The sequence below is a fragment of the Leptodactylus fuscus genome, chromosome 4, assembly GCF_031893055.1.
Source record: "Leptodactylus fuscus isolate aLepFus1 chromosome 4, aLepFus1.hap2, whole genome shotgun sequence".
Lineage (NCBI taxonomy): Eukaryota > Metazoa > Chordata > Amphibia > Anura > Leptodactylidae > Leptodactylus > Leptodactylus fuscus.
This window is the reverse complement of record NC_134268.1, coordinates 222,994,584-223,014,810: the sequence shown is the minus strand read 5'-3', so window position 1 is coordinate 223,014,810 and position 20,227 is coordinate 222,994,584. Positions and strand designations below refer to the sequence as shown.

At 54.7% G+C, this 20,227-nt stretch overlaps 1 protein-coding gene across 2 annotated transcripts in view; it reads left to right on the top strand.

Annotated features, from left to right (window-relative positions):
• The first annotated feature begins 3,112 nt into the window (after positions 1-3,112).
• The window catches only part of LOC142201037 (uncharacterized), an 84,498-nt gene continuing 67,383 nt past the window's right edge, over positions 3,113-20,227 (top strand). For both annotated transcript variants that reach the window (XM_075271850.1, XM_075271849.1), the window contains exon 1: positions 3,113-3,271. The gene's annotated coding sequence lies outside the window, so the exon portion shown is untranslated. The remainder of the gene's footprint in view (positions 3,272-20,227) is intronic.

The following is a 20,227-nucleotide window of genomic DNA, read 5'->3' as shown; positions in this document are numbered from 1 at the left end:
CACCCAGCTTTCTCCGGATCCTGTCAGGTGACATCACACCCCTGGGCTCCAGCTTCTAGGGGCTGTCACCCAGCTTTCTCTGGATCCTGTCAGGTGACATCACACCCCTGGGCTCCAGCTTCTAGGGGCTGTCACCCAGCTTTCTCCGGATCCTGTCAGGTGACATCACACCCCTGGGCTCCAGCTTCTAGGGGCTGTCACCCAGCTTTCTCTCGATCCTGTCAGGTGACATCACACCCCTGGGCTCCAGCTTCTAGGGGCTGTCACCCAGCTTTCTCTCGATCCTGTCAGGTGACATCACACCCCTGGGCTCCAGCTTCTAGGGGCTGTCACCCAGCTTTCTCTGGATCCTGTCAGGTGACATCACACCTCTGGGCTCCAGCTTCTAGGGGCTGTCACCCAGCTTTCTCTGGATCCTGTCAGGTGACATCACACCTCTGGGCTCCAGCTTCTAGGGGCTGTCACCCAGCTTTCTCTGGATCCTGTCAGGTGACATCACACCCCTGGGCTCCAGCTTCTAGGGGCTGTCACCCAGCTTTCTCTGGATCCTGTCAGGTGACATCACACCTCTGGGCTCCAGCTTCTAGGGGCTGTCACCCAGCTTTCCCTGGATCCTGTCAGGTGACATCACACCTCTGGGCTCCAGCTTCTAGGGGCTGTCACCCAGCTTTCTCTGGATCCTGTCAGGTGACATCACACCTCTGGGCTCCAGCTTCTAGGGGCTGTCACCCAGCTTTCTCTGGATCCTGTCAGGTGACATCACACCTCTGGGCTCCAGCTTCTAGGGGCTGTCACCCAGCTTTCTCTGGATCCTGTCAGGTGACATCACACCTCTGGGCTCCAGCTTCTAGGGGCTGTCACCCAGCTTTCTCTCGATCCTGTCAGGTGACATCACACCCCTGGGCTCCAGCTTCTAGGGGGCTGTCACCCAGCTTTCTCTGGATCCTGTCAGGTGACATAACACCTCTGGGCTCCAGCTTCTAGGGGCTGTCACCCAGCTTTCTCTGGATCCTGTCACGTGACATCACACCTCTGGGCTCCAGCTTCTAGGGGCTGTCACCCAGCTTTCTCTGGATCCTGTCAGGTGACATCACACCTCTGGGCTCCAGCTTCTAGGGGCTGTCACCCAGCTTTCTCTGGATCCTGTCAGGTGACATCACACCCCTGGGCTCCAGCTTCTAGGGGCTGTCACCCAGATTTCTCCGGATCCTGTCAGGTGACATCACACCTCTGGGCTCCAGCTTCTAGGGGCTGTCACCCAGCTTTCTCTGGATCCTGTCAGGTGACATCACACCTCTGGGCTCCAGCTTCTAGGGGCTGTCACCCAGCTTTCTCTCGATCCTGTCAGGTGACATCACACCCCTGGGCTCCAGCTTCTAGGGGGCTGTCACCCAGCTTTCTCTGGATCCTGTCAGGTGACATCACACCTCTGGGCTCCAGCTTGTAGGGGCTGTCACCCAGCTTTCTCTGGATCCTGTCAGGTGACATCACACCCCTGGGCTCCAGCTTCTAGGGGCTGTCACCCAGATTTCTCCGGATCCTGTCAGGTGACATCACACCTCTGGGCTCCAGCTTCTAGGGGCTGTCACCCAGCTTTCTCCGGATCCTGTCAGGTGACATCACACCTCTGGGCTCAGCTTCTAGGGGCTGTCACCCAGCTTTCTCTGGATCCTGTCAGGTGACATCACACCCCTGGGCTCCAGCTTCTAGGGGCTGTCACCCAGCTTTCTCTGGATCCTGTCAGGTGACATCGCACCTCTGGGCTCCAGCTTCTAGGGGCTGTCACCCAGCTTTCTCTGGCTGCTGTCAGGTGACATCACACCTCTGGGCTCCAGCTTCTAGGGGCTGTCACCCAGCTTTCCCTGGATCCTGTCAGGTGACATCACACCTCTGGGCTCCAGCTTCTAGAGGCTGTCACCCAGCTTTCTCTGGATCCTGTCAGGTGACATCACACCCCTGGGCTCCAGCTTCTAGGGGCTGTCACCCAGCTTTCTCCGGATCCTGTCAGGTGACATCACACCTCTGGGCTCCAGCTTCTAGAGGCTGTCACCCAGCTTTCCCTGGATCCTGTCAGGTGACATCACACCTCTGGGCTCCAGCTTCTAGGGGCTGTCACCCAGCTTTCCCTGGATCCTGTCAGGTGACATCACACCTCTGGGCTCCAGCTTCTAGAGGCTGTCACCCAGCTTTCTCTGGATCCTGTCAGGTGACATCACACCCCTGGGCTCCAGCTTCTAGGGGCTGTCACCCAGCTTTCTCCGGATCCTGTCAGGTGACATCACACCTCTGGGCTCCAGCTTCTAGAGGCTGTCACCCAGCTTTCCCTGGATCCTGTCAGGTGACATCACACCCCTGGGCTCCAGCTTCTAGGGGCTGTCACCCAGCTTTCCCTGGATCCTGTCAGGTGACATCACACCTCTGGGCTCCAGCTTCTAGGGGCTGTCACCCAGCTTTCTCTGGATCAGATGTAACATGTGACTATTCTCTATCAGCCGGTTGGGGCAGATGCAGTTAGTGAGAGGTGTCGGCTCCCCCAGCACCAGCCGCTCTCTCCCCACCACGGCCGGCTCACTGACAGACACTGCCCGCAGTCGCGCAGAAATCCAGCGGGAAATCCCTACTCGGCAGCCACGCCCTCCCCGCGCCTTGCTATTGGCTGCACATGACGCATCGGCCTGTCAATCAAGACCCCTCCTTGATCCTGATTGGCTGACCGGACTAGACTCGTTTTATCGCCGCAAATTACTGCTATGTGTTAGAAGCGTCAGCCGGGGCGGGGCTGAGTAAAGCCGCCATACGAGTAACGTCGTGAATCCCTGAGCATCTCCGCACTTTGTGACGCGCCATTTATAGGTGTCGCACATTCCCCGCCGCTTCTCCTGTCTCCGGGCGCCTTCATAGCGCCCGCTGATTGGCTGGATCCGCCTGCCTGCCTCTCTAAGTCCCGCCTCTGGGCCAGCTGCGGCATAAGGGAGTATTTCCGATCTTCCTATTGGCTGGTACTTGGACGCTGTGCCGCTCCTCGCCCCGCCCATCGGTCGCATTGTGCAAAGTCATTGGCTGAGAGGACGGGCCAGCGTTTCATCGGCACTTGTGATTGGCTGCCCGTGCGGTCTGTCAGCGGCCTCAGTGAGGGGGAGCGGCCGGTCTCTGGAGGTTTCTGAGGCTCTAACGGTGGCGGCCGAGTGTGGGGTGTGTGAGGAGCCGAGATTTACCGCCGAGACTGCCGGAACTGTCCGCCTGTCCCTGAGCAGGAGAGAAGAGGGCGCCGGTGAGTCCCCGCTGTGTGACGTGCGTGTGTGTCCACCCTGCTGCGCCCGGAGCTTCACTGACTGACTGACTATATCCACCCTGCTCCTTACTGACGGCGTCCTCCCTGCATACTGCTCCTTACTGACTGTATCCCACCTCTATACTGCTCCTCATTGACTCAACCCATCTTCTATACCGGCCTCTACTGACTGTACCCACCCTGCTCCTTACTGACTGCGTCCTCCCTGCATACTGCTCCTTACTGACGGCGTCCTCCCTGCATACTGCTCCTTACTGACTGTATCCATCCTCTATACTGGCCTCTACTGACTGTATACTCCCTGCTCCATACTGACTGTATCCTCCCTGCATACTGCTCCTTACTGACTGTATCCCACCTCTATACTGCTCCTCATTGACTCAACCCATCTTCTATACCGGCCTCTACTGACTGTACCCACCCTGCTCCTTACTGACTGTACCCACCCTGCTCCTTACTGACGGCGTCCTCCCTGCATTCTGCTCCTTACTGACTGTATCCATCCTCTATACTGGCCTCTACTGACTGTATACCCCCTGCTCCATACTGACTGTATCCTCCCTGCATACTGCTCCTTACTGACTGTATCCCACCTCTATACTTCTCATTGACTCAACCCATCTTCTATACCGGCCTCTACTGAGTGTATACACTTTCTATACACCGCCTTACTGACTGTATCCACCCTGCTCCTTACTGACTCTACCCATCTTCTATATTGCTCCTTACTGACTGTCTCCACACTCCCTACTGGTTTGGGGGTCTTCTTACTGACTGTCTCCCCTCTCCTGTCTCCATTGCTCTGCAGGCTCCCTCCATGCCGGGCGGAGGTCTTCTCTGTCGGGGGTGGTGTCTTCCTCTTGTCACCTTGTTAGATGAAATATTGGCCATTGCACTTCTGTTTAGCTTTGGTTGTTTTCTGATGGAGTTGTCTATAGTTCTGTACATTGTATGGACGGTGATATAGTGTACAAGGTGTATATAGGAGGCTGGACAGACGGTAGTATACAGGGGAGGGTGGTGAAATACAGTGATGTATACAGGGCATGTCAGAAAGTGTATATATACATAGAGGGCCTGGATACAGTGTAGTGTATGGACCATATACATAGAGAGCCTGGATACAGTGTAGTGTATGGCCCATATACATAGAGAGCCTGGATACAGTGTAGTGTATGGACCATATACATAGAGAGCCTGGATACAGTGTAGTGTACGGACCATATACATAGAGAGCCTGGATACAGTGTAGTGTACGGACCATATACATAGAGAGCCTGGATACAGTGTAGTGTACGGACCATATACATAGAGAGCCTGGATACAGTGTAGTGTATGGCCCATATACAGAGAGAGCCTGGATACAGTATAGTGTATGGCCCATATACATAGAGAGCCTGGATACAGTGTAGTGTATGGCCCATATACATAGAGAGCCTGGATACAGTGTAGTGTATGGCCCATATACATAGAGAGCCTGGATACAGTGTAGTGTATGGCCCATATACATAGAGAGCCTGGATACAGTGTAGTGTATGGACCATATACATAAGAGAGCCTGGATACAGTATAGTGTATGGACCATATACATAGAGAGCCTGGATACAGTGTAGTGTATGGACCATATACATAGAGAGCCTGGATACAGTGTAGTGTATGGCCCATATACATAGAGAGCCTGGATACAGTGTAGTGTATGGACCATATACATAGAGAGCCTGGATACAGTGTAGTGTATGGCCCATATACATGGAGAGCCTGGATACAGTATAGTGTATGGACCATATACATAAGAGAGCCTGGATACAGTATAGTGTATGGCCCATATACAGAGAGAGCCTGGATACAGTGTAGTGTATGGACCATATACATAGAGAGCCTGGATACAGTGTAGTGTATGGACCATATACAGAGAGAGCCTGGATACAGTGTAGTGTATGGACCATATACATAGAGAGCCTGGATACAGTATAGTGTATGGCCCATATACAGAGAGAGCCTGGATACAGTATAGTGTATGGACCATATACATAGAGAGCCTGGATACAGTGTAGTGTATGGACCATATACAGAGAGAGCCTGGATACAGTGTAGTGTATGGCCCATATACATAGAGAGCCTGGATACAGTGTAGTGTATGGACCATATACAGAGAGAGCCTGGATACAGTGTAGTGTATGGCCCATATACATAGAGAGCCTGGATACAGTGTAGTGTATGGACCATATACAGAGAGAGCCTGGATACAGTGTAGTGTATGGACCATATACAGAGAGAGCCTGGATACAGTGTAGTGTATGGACCATATACAGAGAGAGCCTGGGTACAGTGTAGTATACAGGCCATATTCAAGGAGATAAGTCTGGATGATATGCAGTGTACAGGCTGTATAATAGTAGAGATATTAGTGCCCGATCACCTCCAGGTATATTACTGTATACTGCACAGCGCGGTCAGTTTTCTGTTTATACAAGGCTCTGTGTCCTGTCACCGTTCTGCATAGTTGACAGGTACATTATACATTGTGTATGGCCTGTATCCTATATATATTACACCGCACTGCATGCACATGCCTTCCATGTAAAATACACTGTATCCTAGGGGGCAATGTGGTGGCTCAGTGGTTAGCACTGCAGCCTTGCAGCGCTGGTGTCCTGGTGTTCAAATCCCGCCAAGGGCAAAAAAACCATCTGGATACTGTGCCGTGTACGAGGGCCCGGAGCCTGGATACTGTGCCGTGTACGAGGGCCCGGAGCCTGGATACTGTGCCGTGTACGAGGGCCCGGAGCCTGGATACTGTGCCGTGTACGAGGGCCGGAGCCTGGATACTGTGCCGTGTACGAGGGCCCGGAGCCTGGATACTGTGCCGTGTACGAGGGCCCGGAGCCTGGATACTGTGCCGTGTACGAGGGCCCGGAGCCTGGATACTGTGCCGTGTACGAGGGCCCGGAGCCTGGATACTGTGCCGTGTACGAGGGCCCGGAGCCTGGATACTGTGCCGTGTACGAGGGCCCGGAGCCTGGATACTGTGCCGTGTACGAGGGCCCGGAGCCTGGATACTGTGCCGTGTACGAGGGCCCGGAGCCTGGGTACTGTGCCGTGTACGAGGGCCCGGAGCCTGGGTACTGTGCCGTGTACGAGGGCCCGGAGCCTGGGTACTGTGCCGTGTACGAGGGCCGGAGCCTGGGTACTGTGCCGTGTACGAGGGCCGGAGCCTGGGTACTGTGCCGTGTACGAGGGCCGGAGCCTGGGTACTGTGCCGTGTACGAGGGCCGGAGCCTGGGTACTGTGCCGTGTACGAGGGCCGGAGCCTGGGTACTGTGCCGTGTACGAGGGCCGGAGCCTGGATACTGTGCCGTGTACGAGGGCCGGAGCCTGGATACTGTGCCGTGTACGAGGGCCGGAGCCTGGGTACTGTGCCGTGTAGAGGCCGTGTACAAGGAGCAGTGACAGGATGCAGTGTAATACACAGGCGGTGAGCTGGCGGAGTCAGTCTTATGGCGATGTGTAAACATAGTAATGTCTGCACGCGTTTCGCTGACTGTTTACGTGCAGAGCATCGGGTGAAAGGGCAAAGTACCAGGATGAGATTTGCGGCCTTGTGATGACAGTAATAAAGGAGGGAGTAGTTAGGACAGCGGCGCCTCCTGCTTGTGGAGGACCGGGCCAGTCTCTGGGGCTGAGCAGCTCATTAACCCAAAACACTGACAGCTGCCGCCCGGCCCATGGGAGTCCCGTCTATTGTCCATGGTGAGAGTGTCTGTCTGTGCTGTCTGCAGGGGGCGTTATACTGTATACGGGAAGCTCTACAGGCCATAAATCATTCCTGATGTGACTGCGCCAGTTTCCATACTGAGCTTACATTAAGGAAACCGCTGATCGATAACGCTGACCTGGGCGGGGGTGGCTGACCCTCGAGGGGTTAAACCCATATATATGATTCCTGTTGGGGGATTCTGTTCAGGACCCTTCTGTCATGGTCAGTGTCTCTCTGGGGGCTTGTCCTGTATTACAGCCCAGTGATGTGAACGGCTGCTGTGTAATGTTTTATTTCAGGTGATCACTGGAGGTCTCGGCAGGACCCCACTGCTGCGTGCATGATGTGAATGGCCACAGGACCCCGCTGCAGTGTCCATGATAATGGCCGCAGGACCCCACCGCAGTGTGCATGATGTGAATGGCCGCAGGACCCCGCTGCAGTGTGCATGATGTGAATGGCCACAGGACCCCACTGCCGCGTGCATGATGTGAATGGCCGCAGGACCCCGCTGCAGTGTCCGTGATAATGACCGCAGGACCCCGCCGCAGTGTGCATGATGTGAATGGCCGCAGGACCCCGCTGCAGTGTGCATGATGTGAATGGCCACAGGACCCCACTGCCGCGTGCATGATGTGAATGGCCGCAGGACCCCGCTGCAGTGTCCGTGATAATGGCCGCAGGACCCCACCGCAGTGTGCATGATGTGAATGGCCGCAGGACCCCGCTGCAGTGTGCATGATGTGAATGGCCACAGGACCCCACTGCCGCGTGCATGATGTGAATGGCCGCAGGACCCCGCTGCAGTGTCCGTGATAATGACCGCAGGACCCCGCCGCAGTGTGCATGATGTGAATGGCCGCAGGACCCCGCTGCAGTGTGCATGATGTGAATGGCCACAGGACCCCACTGCCGCGTGCATGATGTGAATGGCCGCAGGACCCCGCTGCCGCGTGCATGATGTGAATGGCCGCAGGACCCCGCTGCAGTGTGCATGATGTGAATGGCCACAGGACCCCGCTGCAGTGTGCATGATGTGAATGGCCGCAGGACCCCGCTGCTGTGCGCATGATGTGAATGGCCGCAGGACCCCGCTGCTGTGCGCATGATGTGAATGGCCGCAGGACCCCGCTGCAGTGTGCATGATGTGAATGGCCGCAGGACCCCGCTGCAGTGTCCATGATAATGGCCGCAGGACCCCGCCGCAGTCTGCTTGTTCTTTGGGACCCTTCTGGAGGCGGCCATACCCCTTAGCCAGCTGTCACCGCCGCTCTCCCCGACTCCTTCTCTTCTTCTGTGTTTGCTCAGCTTGGCTGACATGCCTGTGTTCTCAGAGGGGTGAGGGGTGTAAGCTGCCCCCAGACTGAGGGGCTGAGCCTGTGCACATCTCTCCATTCACTTGTATGCTACTTGTATGCTCCTGTACAAGTGATGGAGACTTGTGTGGCCCCTTTCAGGATTAATCGGGGCCCCGTGGTTGAGATAGAGAAGAGTCCTTCCTCTGGGACTGACATCTATTAGGGACTAATGGCTTATCCTGTGGCTATACTTACATATATACTTGTATATACTGAGGTGGGAAGGGGAATGGTTGGTCTGGGGTCTTAGTGCTCCGATCTCCATGCATAGCGGTACAGCGAGGTGGCTGAGCGCTCCGTCTGTCAGGTCTGTCCTCCATACTCATCTGTCTGCTGTGACGGGCATCATAAGCACCTTATGGGGATTCCTGATCCCGGGCAGTGTAAGGGCACACGAGGACAGTCCTGCCCCATCCCCCCACTGCCCACATGGCCGCCATAGACATCAGCTTTTTATGTGTAGCCATTATTCTAGCTGCCGGACTTTCCTGTAACTGGATGTGTCGCACCATTGTTGGCCGTCCTGCAGTTTTGCACGGTTTGCCGGCATCTCTGTGGCCCTGGGCTTGCATCCATCCAAGGGCAGCATGTGTGTGGAGTTTGCTTGTCGTTGCGCCACTTATTGTGAGTTGTACTGTGCCTGGTGACCACAAAGCGCTTTGGAATATGTTGGTGCTATATAAGACTATGGTGTCTGACTGGTATGGAGTAGGGGGAGGGTCTGCACCTCCTTCTCTGGCCTTGGGTTTGGATCTGTTGTCTGTCTGCTGGCTGTGAAATGGTTAATGGTTGACGTTCCTGCGCTTGGCTCGCACCGTCCTCGTCTCGGCTCCTTCTGCTCCACTTGCTCTTTGCAGTTCTGGCATTCATAGCGAAAAATTCATTACTCTGGTTAGAAAAGAATAGATGAGTAACGTAAATGAGAGGAGGGGGATTATCTGCGCTTCCAAAATATGGAAGTAATGGAGAGCCGGCGCCCCAGACCTTCTCATGTCTGCGGTTACGGGGCAGCAGTAAGAGAGCGCTCAGGTAGATCTGTGAGTGACAGCCACTATGGCCGGGGGAGCGGAGTTGTCAGAGATGGGGTCACTGCATTGTTAGGCAGGTTCTCCATGTTAATACAGTCCCTGTCAGAGCCTTGGCTTTCGGCGCGCTGGTTGTCTCCTTTTAAGCCCTGCAAGAGACAAAGCTGGATTGGGGTCCTTATGAGGGGTCCTTTCCCAGAACCAAAGATCCCTGTGAGCTGACTTTAGGCTGGGGACAGTAGCAGAAAATGCTGGCCCCATCCACTCACTGCAGGAACGTCTTGTAGGATCAGGACACACAACATGTCGCTTACTTCAGCGTCTATGGCCGCCCTGTCAGATATCTGGGGATCCCGGCTGAAGCCATTGGCTGGTTACTGCCACAGGTGGGTCCATTGTACATCGGGCCTCAGCCCCCATACACATCACCAGGTCTGCAGTCCCAGGGGGGATCTGCTGCTCCGTTTCGGGACCACTTTGTGTTGCCTATTGATGTCTGTGCAGTCCTTTAGCTCCAGGTTTTAGTTGTCAGGACCTCGGGAACTGTTCATAACCTCTGTATAGGACAGACTGGTCGCTGGGATGGCGCCTGCAGTGACTGAGGGCGATGACTCGCAGGAGAGATGAGGCGGATTTATTACAAGCTCCAGAGCAGACGTTCATTGTTATACGGCCAGGAGTATAATACAGACATAAGCCTGTAATACAGGGGTGGCACTATTCCAGGGGGCCTGTACTCTGTATTACAGACTCTCTAATGTAGTCAGCGAACCAGCAATATGTCTATATCAACTCTCAGCACATCTGTGGCACTTATGTCTGTAGCTCTGTTCATCCTGATCCACCTGGTGCATGGATAGATCGCTAGGACTATAAATGAAGCTGATGTATTTACCATTGTAAGTGATGTCTCTGCCTATAGTGGTTGTCAGCCTGCTTATGTAACCTATGTAGGAGGTTGGGTCCCGTCCTCAGCCGTGCCCGCTGTACTCAGGGGAAGGGTCCTCATGTACCTGCTGCAGGGCCAGAGTTGATCTGTAGCTTTAAATGTTACGGGCTCTTGTTTGTCCAGAGCTGAAATAATTTCTGGAGTAGCTGGTGCTTTCCGTGCACTACAAAGCGTGTGATCTGGTGAGAGGTGAGCCCGGCCTACGTGGGGTAGGGAACGTCTGTTAGTCTAGGGGCAGCCGATCCCTCTCCGTGTGGTCTGTTAGGGCTGTAACAGGATTGGTGCTGGTGGGGCTCGGGCTCTCCACCTCTGTGTTGGTGGAGGGGGTCGGACTCTCTGCACCCCTGTGTTGGTGGAGGGGGTTGGACTCTCCACCTCTGTGTTGGTGGAGGGGGTCGGACTCTCTCCACCTCTGTGTTGGTGGAGGGGGTCGGACTCTCTCCACCTCTGTGTTGGTGGAGGGGGTCGGACTCTCTCCACCTCTGTGTTGGTGGAGGGGGTCGGACTCTCTCCACCTCTGTGTTGGTGGAGGGGGTCGGACTCTCTCCACCTCTGTGTTGGTGGAGGGGGTCGGACTCTCTCCACCTCTGTGTTGGTGGAGGGGGTCGGACTCTCTCCACCTCTGTGTTGGTGGAGGGGGTCGGACTCTCCGCACCCCTGTGTTGGTGGAGGGGGTCGGACTCTCTCCACCTCTGTGTTGGTGGAGGGGGTCGGACTCTCTCCACCTCTGTGTTGGTGGAGGGGGTCGGACTCTCTCCACCTCTGTGTTGGTGGAGGGGGTCGGACTCTCTCCACCTCTGTGTTGGTGGAGGGGGTCGGACTCTCTCCACCTCTGTGTTGGTGGAGGGGGTCGGACTCTCTCCACCTCTGTGTTGGTGGAGGGGGTCGGACTCTCCGCACCCCTGTGTTGGTGGAGGGGGTCGGACTCTCCGCACCCCTGTGTTGGTGGAGGGGGTCGGACTCTCCGCACCCCTGTGTTGGTGGAGGGGGTCGGACTCTCCACCTCTGTGTTGGTGGAGGGGGTCGGACTCTCTCCACCTCTGTGTTGGTGGAGGGGGTCGGACTCTCCACCTCTGTGTTGGTGGAGGGGGTCGGACTCTCTGCACCTCTGTGTTGGTGGAGGGGGTCGGACTCTCTGCACCTCTGTGTTGGTGGTGGTGGTGGGGGGTCGGACTCTCTGCATCCCTGTGTTGGTGGTGGTGGTGGGGGGTCGGACTCTCCGCACCTCTGTGTTGGTGGAGGGGGTCGGACTCTCTGCACCCCTGTGTTGGTGGTGGTGGGGGGGGGTCGGCCTCTCCACCTCTGTGTTGGTGTTGGTGGTGGGGGGGTCGGACTCTCTGCACATCTGTGTTGGTGGGGGGGGGGGGGGGGTCGGACTCTCCACCTCTGTGTTGGTGTGTGGGGGGGGGGGGTCGGACTCTCTGCACCTCTGTGTTGGTGGAGGGGGTCGGACTCTCTACGCCCCTGTGGTGGTGGTGGTGGGGGGGGGTCGGACTCTCTGCACCTCTGTGTTGGTGGTGGTGGTGGGGGGGGGGGGTCGGACTCTCTGCACCTCTGTGTTGGTGGTGGGGGGGGTCGGACTCTCCACCTCTGTGTTGGTGGTGGTGGTGGGGGGGGGGGGTCGGACTCTCCACCTCTGTGTTGGTGGTGGTGGTGGGGGGGTCGGACTCTCCACCTCTGTGTTGGTGGGGGGGGGGGGGGTCGGACTCTCCACCTCTGTGTTGGTGTGTGTGGGGGGGGGGGGTTGGACTCTCCACCTCTGTGTTGGTGGGGGGGGGGTCGGACTCTCCACCTCTGTGTTGGTGGGGGGGGGGGTCGGACTCTCTGCACCTCTGTGTTGGTGGAGGGGGTCGGACTCTCCACCTCTGTGTTGGTGGGGGGGGGGGGGGTCGGACTCTCTGCACCTCTGTGTTGGTGGAGGGGGTCGGACTCTCTGCACCTCTGTGTTGGTGGAGGGGGTCGGACTCTCCACCTCTGTGTTGGTGGGGGGGGGGGGGGTCGGACTCTCCACCTCTGTGTTGGTGGTGGTGGGGGGGGGTCGGACTCTCCACCTCTGTGTTGGTGGTGGGGGGGGGGGGTCGGACTCTCCACCTCTGTGTTGGTGTGTGTGTGGGGGGGGGGGTCGGACTCTCTGCACCTCTGTGTTGGTGGAGGGGGTCGGACTCTCCACCTCTGTGTTGGTGGTGGTGGTGGTGGGGGGGGGGTCGGACTCTCCACCTCTGTGTTGGTGGTGGTGGTGGGGGGGGGGGGGGTCGGACTCTCCACCTCTGTGTTGGTGGGGGGGGGGTCGGACTCTCCACCTCTGTGTTGGTGGGGGGGGGGGGGGGGTCGGACTCTCCACCTCTGTGTTGGTGGAGGGGGTCGGACTCTCCGCACCTCTGTGTTGGTGGAGGGGGTCGGACTCGCTTCCTATAAGTGGTCAGCTGTTTGGAGGGGCTGCGGCACTTGTGCGTTGCGGCCTCTTTGCTGGTCACGTCCGCCCATCTTACTTGTATTTTCTGTACTTAAAGGTCTTTTCGAGGACTTGCCTACTGATGATTTTCCTTAGTATAGTTCGTTAATGTGATTGTTGGAGGGGGGGGGTCCGCTGCCCAGGACCCCATTAATCAGCTCCCCTTTCCTGATGACATCATAGCCGTTAGTCACATGGTGTGGCAGAAGCTCAGTCTCGTCTAAATGAATGGGGCTGAGCTGTAATACCGAGCACAGTCAGACAGTAGGAGGAGCTCGGCGCTCGTCCCCTTATTATTCGGCCGTATACTGTAACAGGCCCTATGTTTGGGGCTTGTATTCCTCTGTTCTGTCGCGGGGGCTCGGTTTTGGCCTCGGTCTCCTCTTTGTTGGCTGATGACACACGGCTTCCAGCTCCAGGCGTGGCCGGCCTTCTCTTCATTCTGGGATGAGGCAGCTCTTGGCTCGGTGCGGCGGCGGCGGTCAGGAGGAGATGGCTGTGACATGACATCACAGGGTCTGAGCCCGGAGGAGGATGGCGGCATGTCACACCGGCCCGTCCAGCTGGGACATCGCTGTATTCCTTTGTGCTGCGTGGTGACATCAGGTGGAGGCAGCAGCAGACATTGTGCCCTCATGATAACACTTCCTGTCGATCACATTCATACAGTTACATAATATCAGGTGGTGGCGCTATAGGGACGCTTATAGGGAGCAGCCAGCTGTCACAATTGCAGAGCGGTCCTTGCCAGTCCTGCAGGTTGTTACGCTTGCTCATTTTTCTTACTCGTAGAACTGACTGCCCGATATATATCGAGCCCCCTGGTCAGCGCTATTGTCACCATCTTTAGGATAGGACATCAGTGGGGATTCGACCCTCAGGACCCCCTACTGAGGAGTCCACAAAGTTGGGGTGAATGCGGAATACCAAGCACAGCGCTCTACATATCTTAGTGGATGTGCTTGGTATTACAGCTCAGCCCCATTTACATGAATGGGACTGAACTGCCGCTATGCCAATGAACATGACGTCATCGGTACAACGGGATAAGTCATCAATATAGGGCTATCCCCACCTCACCCCTTTGTGGCAGAAATTGGGGATACCTGTAGGAAATAGTTGGGGGGTGGCTGAGGTTACCCATCTGTGAACCCGCAGGAAGGGCCTGTGCGCCCCGCAGTGAGGGCCTGTGCGCCCCGCAGTGAGGGCCTGTGCGCCCCGCAGTGAGGGCCTGTGCGCCCCGCAGGGAGGGCCTGTGCGCCCCGCAGGGAGGGCCTGTGCGCCCCACAGGGAGGGCCTGTGCGCCCCGTCTCACAGCCCTGCCTAATCCCTTGTACAATTTGTCAGTGTTTATAGGGGATTTAATGTCTGCTGTTTTCCACCCCATAAAGCTGAGCGCTGTCACCGGCAGGTATTTACGGCGGCAGCCGCTATTATACAGGGATTTATTTTATTGTCACATAAATGTTCTCTGTCAGAGGTGACTCCGTCTCCAGCCATGGCCGGCGCACGTGGACAACTGGCAGCGGCTTCCTAGATGGAAACTTGTGCTGCAGATGGAGGACGTGAAGGTGGTTAATGGGGGACCCTAAATTCCATCCCCCCTCTGTTTAGCAGACCCTGCCACTATGGGAGAGCTGTCTGCCATTGCCATCTATAGGCTACATGGATGTTTGTGGTTTCCTCGTGGCTGTGAATACTCGGGGTCATGAAGGTTTTGGCTATAACTCCACCGGATGTATATTGGGCGCTCCTCTCCGTGGGGCAGACGTCGCAGCGTCCTTGTGTAATGACTTGGCAATGTGAAGTAATTACCTGGGAGTTGCCTGAAAGCCGTCACATGTAGCACTTACCTGGAGATCCGGCCTAAATTATTCACATTACATTATATAATTATACTCGGTGATGATCTACATGTATATAATACGGGCTGTGAGATCATGGGGAGGGGGAGGGGCGCATATAGGCCAGGTCAGTGCGCTCTATAGGATCTGCGCCAATATATGGATATACTGTCACTTGCTGATCATTAGGGGTCGGACTAACGGTAGAATACTAGAATTCAGGAGCTGGGGTCACTGCGGTCAGCCCCCCTCCCTGATAGTCTAGTGCAGGGGTCACTGCGGTCAGCCCCCCTCCCTGATAGTCTAGTGCAGGGGTCACTGCGGTCAGCCCCCCTCCCTGATAGTCTAGTGCAGGGGTCACTGCGGTCAGCCCCCCTCCCTGATAGTCTAGTGCAGGGGTCACTGCGGTCAGCCCCCCTCCCTGATAGTCTAGTGCAGGGGTCACTGCGGTCAGCCCCCCTCCCCCTGATAGTCTAGTGCAGGGGTCACTGCGGTCAGCCCCCCTCCCTGATAGTCTAGTGCAGGGGTCACTGCGGTCAGCCCCCCTCCCTGATAGTCTAGTGCAGGGGTCACTGCGGTCAGCCCCCCTCCCCCTGATAGTCTAGTGCAGGGGTCACTGCGGTCAGCCCCCCTCCCCCTGATAGTCTAGTGCAGGGGTCACTGCGGTCAGCCCCCCTCCCTGATAGTCTAGTGCAGGGGTCACTGCGGTCAGCCCCCCTCCCTGATAGTCTAGTGCAGGGGTCACTGCGGTCAGCCCCCCTCCCCCTGATAGTCTAGTGCAGGGGTCACTGCGGTCAGCCCCCCTCCCCGATAGTCTAGTGCAGGGGTCACTGCGGTCAGCCCCCCTCCCTGATAGTCTAGTGCAGGGGTCACTGCGGTCAGCCCCCCTCCCTGATAGTCTAGTGCAGGGGTCACTGCGGTCAGCCCCCCCCTCCCCCAATAGTCAGTGCTGGGGTCGGCCACCTTCAGCTACTGTGAAACTACAACTCTCAGCATCCTCCATTCACCTCTATGGGACTTCTATGCATTGCAGAGAGGGTGTGCATGCTGGGTCTTGTAGTTACACAGCAGTTAGAGCGCTGGATATGACTGATCCCGGGTCTGTATCATCCCTGTGATCCCAGCGGCCTGGACACCAGACTGTTTACCTCCAGGGATACATGACCTAGTCTGGCGTCCAGGCTGCTGGGATCACAGGGATGACATAGACCACAGGCCAGTGACTGGATCCATTTACCAGTAATTCATCGTCTGGACACTGGACCCCTGTGCACAGGTACTGACTCTATCTGTTGTCTGGGAAAGCTGGGTGCTGTCTAGTAAGAGGTGCGCTGTGGTAGAGTATGTCGTCACCCTTTATTTCTTCCGTTCCTGAAAGGTTTGTGGTTTTCAGCTTGGCCGTAATGAAGCGTGACCGATGTGATAGACGAGCCTGGAGTGTGCGAGTAAATATAACAAGTCGCAGCACGGCCGTCCCCACTGCCCGCCATTACTGGAAAGTCGCTGTGTGAGCCAGCCGTGTCCCCATGTGTCCGTGTACCAAGGCTGCCACATATCCTCACGTGTCCGTGTACCGAGCCTGCAACATATCCCCACGTGTCCGTGTACCGAGCCTGCCGTGTCCCCACGTGCGATAGCAATCAGCACGGCGAGTATTCAGGGACATCCTGGATGTCATCTCATGTCTTAAAGGGATTGTCCACGTTCTAAAACGGATGGCTTTCTTAAGGGGTAGGTCAGCAATATTACATTGGCAGCCATAACCTCTACAAGGGCCACATTGTGTGCTGCGGCCTCTTCATTGTCCAGGCGCGGTCACAAGGCCCTTTCTTGTACTAACAGCTGTGCAGAGTATTACAGCTTTGTTATATTGACTGACATGGGACAAGGCTGCATTTCCGAGCACAGTCACAGCCTAAAGTGTCCCGACCGGATGTGAACAACAAAGACCCTATAGACCTCTATACTGAGTGTCAGGAGCCCCGGAGTAATACTGGTGGCCGATCCTAAACCCCGGCTAGCCCACATAATGTTATGAAGACCTCGCTTACATGTCGTGGGTTTTACTGCCGCAGGTTGTCGGATCCTTTGCAGAGTAAATTTGTAACTACAGATGGATTTATAGCCATGTTATGGTGGAGGCCCCACAGATCTGGCTGTGCTATGGCTGTGGTGTATGTGGGGCTGCATCATGGGTAACCTACTGAACAAGATAAGGCAATGTGGTGCTTTCATTTGACCTGTAAATGGGGAGGGGGGCTTCAGACATTACGTTGGGGTCCCTGAAGTGTCAAGTCCATTCCGGCTCATAGCAAAGTCTGCACAGAACCGTGTCTGCCTCGTGTGAACTCCCTGCACTTTGTAGCCGGAGCGTCCTCTCCATAGCGCCCTGCACTGTATAGCTGTGGATTATATATACTGTATAGCTGTGGGATTATATATAGGGCCGCAGTGTCCCCTCCATGGTGCCCTGCACTGTATAGCTGTGGATTATATATACTGTATAGCTGTGGGATTATATATACTGTATAGCTGGGGGATTATATATACTGTATAGCTGTGGGATTATATATAGGGCTGCAGTGTCCCCTCCATGGCGCCCTGCACTGTATAGCTGTGGATTATATATACTGTATAGCTGGGGGATTATATATACACTCACCGGCCACTTTATTAGGTACACCTTGCTAGTAACGGGTTGGACCCCCTTTTGCCTTCAGAACTGCCTCCATTCTTCGTGGCATAGATACAACAAGGTGCTGGAAGCATTCCTCAGAGATTTTGGTCCATATTGACATGATGACATCACACAGTTGCCGCAGATTTGTCGGCTGCACATCCATGATGCGAATCTCCCGTTCCACCACATCCCAAATATGCTCTATTGGATTGAGATCTGGTGACTGTGGAGGCCATTGGAGTACAGTGAACTCATTGTCATGTTCAAGAAACCAGTCTGAGATGATTCCAGCTTTATGACATGGCATTGCATTATCCTGCTGAAAGTAGCCATCAGATGTTGGGGACATTGTGGTCATAAAGGGATGGACATGGTCAGCAACAATACTCAGGTAGGCTTTGGCGTTGCAACGATGCTCAATTGGTACCAAGGGGCCCAAAGAGTGCCAAGAAAATATTCCCCACACCATGACACCACCACCACCAGCCTGAACCGTTACCGATACAAGGCAGGATGGATCCATGCTTTCATGTTGTTGACGCCAAATTCTGACCCTACCATCCGAATGTCGCAGCAGAAATCGAGACTCATCAGACCAGGCAACGTTTTTCCAATCTTCAATTGTCCAATTTCGATGAGCTTGTGCAAATTGTAGCCTCAGTTTCCTGTTCTTAGCTGAAAGGAGTGGCTCCCGGTGTGGTCTTCTGCTGCTGTAGCCCATCTGTAGCCTCAAAGTTGGACGTACTGTGCGGCGTTCAGAGATGCTCTTCTGGCTACCTTGGTTGTAACGGGTGGCTATTTGAGTCACTGTTGCCTTTCTATCAGCTCGAACCAGTCTGGCCATTCTCCTCTGACCTCTGGCATCAACAACGCATTTCCGCCCCCCACAGAACTGCCGCTCACTGGATGTTTTTTCTTTTTCGGACCATTCTCTGTAAACCCTAGAGATGGTTGTGCGTGAAAATCCCAGTAGATCAGCAGTTTCTGAAATACTCAGACCAGCCCTTCTGGCACCAACAACCATGCCACGTTCAAAGGCACTCAAATCACCTTTCTTCCCCCCCATACTGATGCTCGGTTTGAACTGCAGGAGATTGTCTTGACCATGTCTACATGCCTAAATGCACTGAGTTGCCGCCATGTGATTGGCTGATTAGAAATTAAGTGTTAACGAGCAGTTGGACAGGTGTACCTAATAAAGTGGCCGGTGAGTGTACTGTATAGCTGTGGGATTATATATATAGGGCTGCAGTGTCCCCTCCATGGCGCCCTGCACTGTATAGCTGGGGTATTATATATACTGTATAGCTGGGGTATTATATATACTGTATAGCTGGGGTATTATATATACTGTATAGCTGGGGGATTATATATACTGTATAGCTGGGGGATTATATATACTGTATAGCTGGGGGATTATATATACTGTATAGCTGGGGGATTATATATACTGTATAGCTGGGGGATTATATATACTGTATAGCTGTGGATTATATATACTGTATAGCTGGGGTATTATATATACTGTATAGCTGTGGATTATATATACTGTATAGCTGGGGTATTATATATACTGTATAGCTGGGGTATTATATATACTGTATAGCTGGGGGATTATACAGTATATAGGGCTGCAGTGTCCCCTCCATGGCGCCCTGCACTGTATATCTGTGGATTCTCCTCCCGGCTGTCAGTCTTGGTGTCTGTGCCGCTGTCCTGTAGGGTATATAGCGCCCCCCCCCCCCCATTACTCTGTTGCTCTCTGACATTCCTTACATTTCTGTGCTGTGGGATGGCCGGAGATTGCAGAGCGGGGCGGCAGAGAACCTGCTGTAGATCCAGTGATTACTGGGGCCAGGCTGCGGCCTAGTGATCGCCTGCCAGTGACGGCTACTAGTGCTACGCTGGGCACCTTGTAGGGCTGATGTCACTCGTCCCCAAAGCTTTGTCGCAGTAAGTCCTGGCTCTATGGCGGCTCCTGGGATCGCACTGACACCCTGCTGCTTGTGGTATTTGCATCACGAAAAATCCTAAAATTGTGGAGTTACTGGGATGACTCCGTCCTATCACTATAGGGAGGTGAAGCCTTATATATGTATAGGGCCCTGATCACATGCGCCGGATTATACAGCAAACCACGGCCTCCATTTTCTCGCTTGCTGACGGTGAGCTGAGCCTTCTATGTACCTGCGCTGAAACATTGTACCAAACCATCAAGACAGGAGACACAGGACTGTCTATATACCAGGTCCTCAGTCAGTAGTATAGCTCCAGTATACGGCTCTATTCACACCAGCGTGTGTTAGCCATGGCTGTTATTGGGTAATGGCGCCATACACTTGCCTGTGTAGTAACGTGTATGTTGTAGTGAGTTCTGGGTTGTGTTATGGTGTTACGTTGTGTTCTGTAGTGTTACGTTGTGTTCTGTAGTGTTACGTTGTGTTCTGTAGTGTTACGTTGTGTTCTGTAGTGTTACGTTGTGTTCTGTAGTGTTACGTTGTGTTCTGTAGTGTTACGTTGTGTTCTGTAGTGTTACGTTGTGTTCTGTAGTGTTACGTTGTGTTCTGTAGTGTTACGTTGTGTTCTGTAGTGTTACGTTGTGTTCTGTAGTGTTACGTTGTGTTCTGTAGTGTTACGTTGTGTTCTGTCGTGTTACGTTGTGTTTTGTAGTGTTACATTGTTATGTTGTTGTGTTACATTGTGTTACGTTGTGTTCTGTAGTGTTACGTTGTGTTCTGTAGTGTTACGTTGTGTTCTGTAGTGTTACGTTGTGTTCTGTAGTGTTACGTTGCGTTCTGTCGTGTTACGTTGTGTTTTGTAGTGTTACATTGTTATGTTGTTGTGTTACATTGTGTTGCGTTGTGTTCTGT